We start from the raw sequence: 8,516 nt of genomic DNA on the forward strand, positions 1-8,516 counted from the left end.
ATATCACTCCCCACCCTCAAGCCACTCACCTGAACTTCCAGTGGCTTGTTTCCATGGAAGAGTAGTGTTATACCTACGAACAATGTTCACATGCCCCTGTCTCTCAGCCCACCCAGCTTAGCTCTGTGGGGCTCTTGCTATATAACCCTCAGGTCATATTCGCTGCTAATCCAGAGCTTCTGACACAAAGCCTACAAGTATATATCCTTCTCTCTCACTAAAAAGCCAATTCCACATGACTTCCCTCAAAAGAAAGAACAGGGAAAAAGAAGAAATCAGCTGTTCCAAAAAAAAAAGAAAGAAAAGAAATCAGCTGTTCCCCCTTTCTAACCCAAATATTTTTATTTTTTGTCAAGTTGGCCTTGATAAGCTAATCTTTTAGGATTAAATGGCGGAGCCTGATGGCAACGGGCTCTGGGCTGCATACAGTGAGCAGATGGGGTCAGGATAGGACACACACCCTGAGTACAAAGAACCTGGGGCATCTTAAGACCAAGATAGCAAAGCTCCAGCACCAGAACATCACTGTCACCACTAACTGAAAATGACCACAGTGGACTTGACCATGGACTGGCCAACAGGGGACCAACAAAACTGGGGCAAGGGACAAGAATTGGCAGGAAACGTTCAGAAATAACCCATTCTCCGTGGAGAAAGTGCCAAAAGCCAATCTGATATGTTGGGACAATGACCTAAGAAACTAATTTATCTCCATGGTACAGCTATATTCGAAGAAGATCTTGATGACCAAAAAGGAATATTGAAAAGAAAATTTGGCAGATCCCCCCTCCTCCCTCTACTTCCCCTGCCACTGCCCAGTGTGGGGGAGATGACACCCAGCTATCATAGGTATTTCTAATTCTAGAGATGTCCAGAATGAGCTGGAATATGCAGGACTTAGTGGCACTTCTCTTAGGTAATTTTCCCCAAACTTATTCTTCCAGAGCTGCCTTCTAAATTTACTTTCCTAAATAGATTTTGTTATAAAAGAGAGGTAAAAAATAACAATAGTTGTTGTCACATACTGAATTCTTACTAAGTGTTTTCTAGGTAGGTATTCCCTCCTTAGGCAGTCACAAAACTCCTGTGTTATAAGGTTGTTTTGCAGATGAAGCCATGTCTGCCTATCGTTAGGTTACTACAGGCAGGCATTGACCTAACGACCTTTGTTCCTCTGCAGAGTTTAGCATGACACCTTGCATACATAGTAGACCCTAAAATTATTTGTTCATTTGAACCAGATTCAATTAACAACACTCTGGGATTAAGAACATACCTCTTTACTCCAAGTTTCAAATGAGAGCTTTTTTTTTTTTACCAGAGTAATAAAAATAGCCAATATTTGTTGGTCTTAGTAGATGCCAAATACTGTGACTAATGTTTTATGTTCATTATCAAATGTGGCTGTCATAAAAATCTTACTATTTTCCCCTTTACAAATGACGCTGTGAAGATGTAGAGAAGCAGTTACAAAGGAGCAAAGCCAGAATTTGAGCCGTTTATTCAAATCATGAATCAAACCATCTGACTCTAGAGTGCATGTTCTTTATAGCTAAGCTAATACCAAAAATAAAACAAATTAAAAATGAAATTCAACCAATAATAAATGGGAAAAAATTCTCCCATAATCCACTCCTGAGAAGCCACATCCCCTTCCCCACAATGTCTACCTCTTTCTCACAAATATCCAGTTAAGCATACGATGAATACCCTTCCAAATGTTTTTTGGTATATATGTGCACATATGGTATGCACATACATACATATTATGTTTTCAAAACGGAATCATACTGACTAAACTGATCTTCAGTTTTTTACTTTTAACAATACTAGAGGCTTTTCCACATGAGAGTATATATTATTTGAATTGTTTCCCCAAAAATTCATATGTTGAAGTCTTAACCCCAAGTACCTCAGAATAGGGCTGTATTTAGAGATGGGAATGATTAAGTTAAAATGTGGTCATTAGGGTCCCTAGTCCAATATGCCAGGTGTCCTAATGAAAAGAAGAGAATAGGGCACAGACTTGTACAAAGGAAGGACCTTGTGAAGATACAGGGAGAAACAGTTCTAAGCCCTGGAGAGAAGCCTCAGAAGAAACCAAACCTTCTGACTCCTTGATCTTAAATTTTAGCCTCCAAAACTGTGAGAAAATTTCTTAAGACGCTCAGTCTGTAGTATTTGTTAAGGCAGCTCTAGCTAACTAGTACATAGTTTTACCACAGTTAAAAACTGCCATGTAGAATTCACTTCTTTAAAAAGATTTATTTATTTATTTATTTGAGGTGGGGGAACAGCAGAGGGAGAGAGAATCCCAAGCAGATTCCAAGCTGACCACAGAGCCCGACCTGGAGCTTGAGCTCACAAATTCTTGAGATTACAACCTGAGTCAATACCAAGAGCAGGACGCCCGACTGTGCCACCCAGGTGCCCCATGATCAGAGTTCCATTTTATAAACTTATCATAATTGATTTAACTAGTTCCCTTTTTGATAGGCATTTAAGGCCTGCCTGCCTGCCTACCTCTCTTTCTTCCTTCTTCTTTCTCTCCCTCCCTTCCTTCTTTCTTTTCTTTCCTCTTTTTTCCTTTTCAATTACAAATAGTGCTGTAATTAACACATCTACATACACTCTTGTGCACTGATCGATGTGTATTTCTTATAGGTTAAATTCAACCAAAAAGAGTTCCCATATCAAATAAGAAGCATATTTTATAAGTCAGTACATATTGCCTGGAAGCTTTGAGTTTTGCATGCATATAGTTTGTTAAATAACTCCTCATAGTTCTTTTTCTGTATTAAACTGGCTTCCTGTTCTCCCTTCCCTGCCGCCTGTTTCGTTTTTTAAATTTTTGACCTTTATCATAGAGAGAGAGCTAAAAAAGTAAAGAAAAAAGAGCCAGTCACATGCTTAGCTTCAGAAAATGACAAAACCCCCCAACCTTATAGAAAACAAACAGCCTGTTCTATCTCTAGCTTCTATTGGAGTCTATTCATCTCTTTGTTCTTAAACTTACAAATACCACATTAAACCATCTGGGAAGCCATGTGACCCTAATGGCCAATATGGTTGCCCTTGCTAAATCCCTCCAGGAATGGTTGTGGGTAGAGAAAGGCAGTGGTGGTGGTGGAGAATTCTCCATAGTAGGTTTCAAAGAGTTCACTCATTTCTTTCTTCTATCTTCTCTTCTTTCCCTTACTTGAAAAAAAAAAAAAAAGTCAATCCCATATGATTTCCCCTGTTTAGAAACCTTATTCACCATTGCTATAGTTTGGCATAAATCCCCAACTTTCTGGGCAGGAATTCAATCCCTCCACAGTCTGGTTCTTATCTGCTTTTAGCCACCACACCTTTCTGGCACAGTGCCTCTGCTTCAAGCCAGCTTCCTCGCCGCCCTGAAGGTGGTGAAGTTCTCCCTGCCTGGTACCTATACTCAGGTTAATTTTACAGTCTCTCTATTACACTCTGATCTCCATCTTGCATTCCATATTCCATTTCATATCCCATATTCAATATGCCTGGAATCAAGTGGAAAAAAAAGATTAATGTTGAAAAAGGAAAAGGAGGAGAAAAAGAATAGGAAGGACACAGTGCCTACTCAAGAAGACCACCTTCCAATCCACCCACACTCACTATCTCCCAGCTGTCTCCAGCCTCCACATTCAGCCTGTGCCCTCCTCGTCCATCTCAACTCCTCCTCTTCTACAAAACTTTCTGGACTACTCTGCACTATTTATTTATTTCCTAAATGTATACATAAACCCCCTGCACTGGAAGATAGGCCCTTTAAGAGTAAGGACCCTTCCTTGGGCTTCTTTCTTATACACCACAGCTCCAAGCACACACTGCAGTACAAAGATATTGGACTGAACTGAAAACACTGTCCAATGATTAGTCCATTCTCCTCTGATGCTTAGGAAAGCAGGTGAGACGGAAACATGGTTGTTGAGAATTTCTATGCAATCAGAGGCCCAAGAAGAATGATTCTCACTGTTTCTAGGCATATAACCTACCAAGCTGGTTGTCACTTACCAACGTTGGTTTTCTAATCTGCAAAATGGAAATAATAATGGAACCCACTTCATCAAGTCACTCTGAAGATAAGCCAACATATAACATGAAAATACTCATAACCTATAAACACACATAACATACACAACGTATAAGGACTTAACAGGACCAGGGTGGGATGTAGAAAACCCTCCATTATTAGCCACAGCAGCCTTATTATTACCCGCCTTCCAAAAGGTATCCAGATTTCTTTCCCCAAGGCCCAGCACAAAGAGAATGCAATGATGAGAGCTACCCACTGGGCGGCAGTGCATGGTTCAAAACAGAGTTTGGTGTCTAGACATGGGCAGGATAATTACAGGGAAGAAATAGAAATACTTCAGTACCATTTTCCTGTCCCCTGACATCCAAAACTACTTTCAAAGTCAAGAAAGACTAGGGAAACCGCAAAGGCAATAACAAGCCTCTGTACTGAGATTTCTCAAATATTTATACTCCTTTCAAAGACTGCCTACCGATAGAAAAGCAGGTAGGCGTGTTTTGGGTGGGGAAAGGTCCAAAAGGAGTGAAGAATCATGGAAATTTCCAAAGTGTAAAGCCAGAAGATACATTTCCTTTTGTTTCAGAAGAAATGATGGGCAAAAACGTTTGGAAAATTCCCCTGGAACTACGTTTTTCAATCTATGGGATTGATGAGTCTTAGGGCTTGAAAGGAACCATGCCATTAATGATCAAGTCCTAGTAATACCTCATCTAACAAGTGAAAAAAATGGGACACTGAGAAAAGACAAATCACTTGTAGAAGGTCACTGAGCCCAGTTTTAGCAGAGTCAAGACAAAAATTTAGGTCTCCATGACTCCCACAGCCATGATTTTCCATATATAAAAAGGTGGCCTTTGAAGAAATAAGAACAAAGTGACTTACTAAGACATCGTGCCCTGGCCTCGTGGAACAGGACAGACTTTCCCACTAAGCAATGAGGCATCTATCTAATTATCTCGAAGGTAATTTGTACATGTCAAACTTTCCCAGGATGGTGTGGAGAGAATAGCAGTGGCCTAACCAATGCAATTTCCATTTCAGGTAGAAATTAGGCAGCCAAGAGATTTACCCAGGTTACTTTAAGAATGTTTTCTTACCCAAAGACAGTACATAAACCTTCTCATTCAGAAAATCCACATTTTTCTCAGCCTGACTCCAGTCCACTTGCCAATCCAAAATAGAGTGTGTTACACATTAAAGCCACAGGATTCTTTATGGGTAACATATGGAGCCATAATATCTTGTAACCAGTGGAATTGTCCCTAGAGTTAATATAACTCCGTTAACATATGGTTCTGCTATTCCCATCCTGAGATACGTGTATTAAAATATATTATGCACAATGTATGCTTAATTGAAAGATACAGGGGGTATATTAAAAAATAAATCAGTTTATGTGACCTATGTTTAAATACATTTGAAACCATACAGTTGCTTCCACACTAATGTATGGGGGCTATCTCTGTCTTTTCCTCTGATCACTCTGCCCTTTTCCTTTCAATCTTGTATGTCTCCTTGTATGTTTTCTTGGTACCAAGGTTACCACAAAATAATAAGGTTAGAAGTAGGGTGATGTTTTGCCAGAAACTAATGCAGTCAGTAAGGAGGCATGGTAGGAAGTGAGGAACAATAGGGAAAAGAAAAGTATCAGTCATCCCATCCCTTCCAATCCTGGCAGTACTGAATTTTAGAAACATAATCCAAAGAGGAGATCAAGAATATCCACTTTCCTCTCCCTTTGTTCCATGGTCATATCCACGTGTCCAGGGATGGTCTAATTTTATACTTCCTTTTAAAGAGAGGAAGACATTGAGAGGGAAAACATTAATCTGCAGCTTCCTTTGATTCATTCACCATCATGCCCTGTACACGGTTATGAAGACTGGCTCTTGACTCTGCATATTTCTGGAATTTATGTCATCCTCTCCAATTCATTTTGTCCAGGCTATCATGGTCTTAAGTCTGGATTATTGCAGGGGCCTCTTACTTGGTCTTTCTACCAACAGTCTTCCTATTCCAATCCATGCTTACTATAGCCTCATCAGAGTTGTGAGCTGATTAAAATATAATCTGATTTTAAAATCTGATTTAAAGTCCTTCCATGGCTCTCCATTGCCCATAAAACAAAGCACAAACTCCTTAACATGGCATAGAAGGCCTTTCATGATGAGACCCCAGCCCAACCTTGAAGCCTCCTCTTCCACCTCTCTGCCCCTTGCATTTGGAAGTTTAGCCATACCATACCACACTATCTCCATTACTAACATTCCCACCCTTTCATACATGCTGGCCCCACTGTGAGGAATGCCTTCCCTCCTATCTACTAACAAATTCTATTCATTCTTCAAGAGCCAGCCCCAAAACCATTTTCTCTGTGAGGTCTTCTGAGAGCCACTGAATATTATTACCACAATTTCTTCTTCTATAATCCCAATATGCATATAACCATTACAGCCCTTCCCAAACTGCATCAGAATCATTTGCTTATACCTACCCATCCCCCTACAAAATGTAAGCCTCTTGAGAACCCCAGGACAAGTGGTTTCATTCTATATCTCATTCATTAAATATGGAGCTTAGTGTCCTAACTCTGCCACTTACAAGTTGAAAGAAACATGCTAGATCTTAACGTCTTTACCCCTCAGCTTCCTCATATAAAAAAGGGTGCAATAATTTAATATAATTCATAATGCTGTGATGAAGAATAAATAAGATGATACAAGTGAAGCCCCTAACATAATACTTGTATATAGTTATCCTAAGTGATGGCTATTATTATTACATGTATGTCAAGCACCTACTAAGTGCAAGGTCGATTAAGGCCTACTCTCAAGGTCCTTAGAGTATAAGCCAAGAGATAGATAACACTTTGTGCAATGTCAGAAGGACACAGAGGATGCCAGGGGAACATGAAATGGGACATCTACTATTAAGCCTAGAAGTCATTCTAGGAGGAAGGGCTGGCAAGGGTTGAATCTGGGACCAGAAATGTCAAAGATTGGCTAATGATGTCCTCCAGGTGAGACATGAGGCTGGCCTGCAGTAAGGTAGCTGCAGTGGAAAGGAACATTTAGGAAGTGGGCATTTAGGAAGACATTTAGGAAGTGGAATCAAGTCATGTGACTCACTGAATGATGAGGTGTGGGGGTCCCCCAGCAGGGAGGACTCAAAATGTGCACTGATTCAGGAGAAGTTTAAGTATGTAGATTTTTTTTTTCAGGAGCCATCAATATGCTCCTTTATAACCGAAGCAATGTGAAAGCATGTTTTTTACCCAGGGAAACTGGGTGAAATGAGCCAAACAGAGACCTGCAAGAAGCACCACCCTTTAAGGCTAAAGGAGCAAAATTTGCCTGGGAGGGAACCGAGAGAGAACAGCCAGAGAGAGAAAAGGAATCCAGCACAGAAGCAGTCAAGGAAGCAGAGAAAAGAATGTTCTTGATATTCTTCATGCCTGATACCTGGTAGATAAACAGGTATTTGTGGAATAAATGATTGAATCACTGAATTTAAGTGGCCCACTTAAAGCTGAAGACACATGAAATTCCTTTCATAGGATTAAGAACTTATCTATTATTTCACCCTCATAGTCTATGGGGTACTTAAGATCATGGACAGAGGGACCTTGGTATTCAGTAAAAGAGTAGGGAAACAAAAGGCTAGCTGAACCTCTTTTTCTGGCTGGAACCATGGAGGGTGCAGAAGAGAAGAAAAAGAAGGTTCCTGTTGTGCCAGAAACCCTTAAAAAGAAACGAAGGAATTTCGCAGAGTTGAAGATCAAACATCTGAGGAAGAAGTTTGCTCAAAAGATGCTCCGAAAGGCAAGGAGGAAGCTTATCTATGAAAAAGCTAAGCATTACCGTGAGGAATATAGACAGATATACAGAACTAAGATTCGAATGGCGAGGGTGGCAAGAAAAGCTGACAACTTCTATGTACCTGCAGAACCCACACTGTCATTTGTCATCAGGATCAGAGGTATCAGTGATGTGAGCCCAAAGGTTTGAAAGGCGTTGCAGCTTCTTTGCCTTCGTCAAATCTTCAATGGCACCTTTGTTAAGCTCAACAAGGCTTCAGTTAACATGTTAAGGATTGTGGAACCATATATAGCATGGGGGTACCCAAACATGAAGTCGGTGAATGAATTGATCTACAAGGATGGTTGTGGCAAAATCAACAAGAAGTGAATTGCCCTGACAGATAACACATTGATTGCCCAATCTCTTGGTAAATATGGCATCATCTGCATGGAGGATCTGATTCACGAGGACTATACTGTAGGGAAACGTTTCAAAGAGGCAAACAACTTTTTATGGCCCTTCAAATTATCTTCTCCATGAGGGGGAATGAAGAAAAAGACCACCCATTTTGTGGAAGGTGTAGATGCTGGCATCAGGGAAGACCAGATCAACAGGCTTATTCGAAGAATGAACTAAGGTATCTACCATGATTATTTTTGTAA

At 40.3% G+C, this 8,516-nt stretch overlaps 1 pseudogene; it reads left to right on the plus strand.

Annotated features, from left to right (window-relative positions):
• The first annotated feature begins 7,713 nt into the window (after positions 1–7,713).
• On the plus strand, positions 7,714–8,516 carry LOC123949541 (annotated as a pseudogene).

Source organism: Meles meles, chromosome 8 (assembly GCF_922984935.1).
Source record: "Meles meles chromosome 8, mMelMel3.1 paternal haplotype, whole genome shotgun sequence".
Lineage (NCBI taxonomy): Eukaryota > Metazoa > Chordata > Mammalia > Carnivora > Mustelidae > Meles > Meles meles.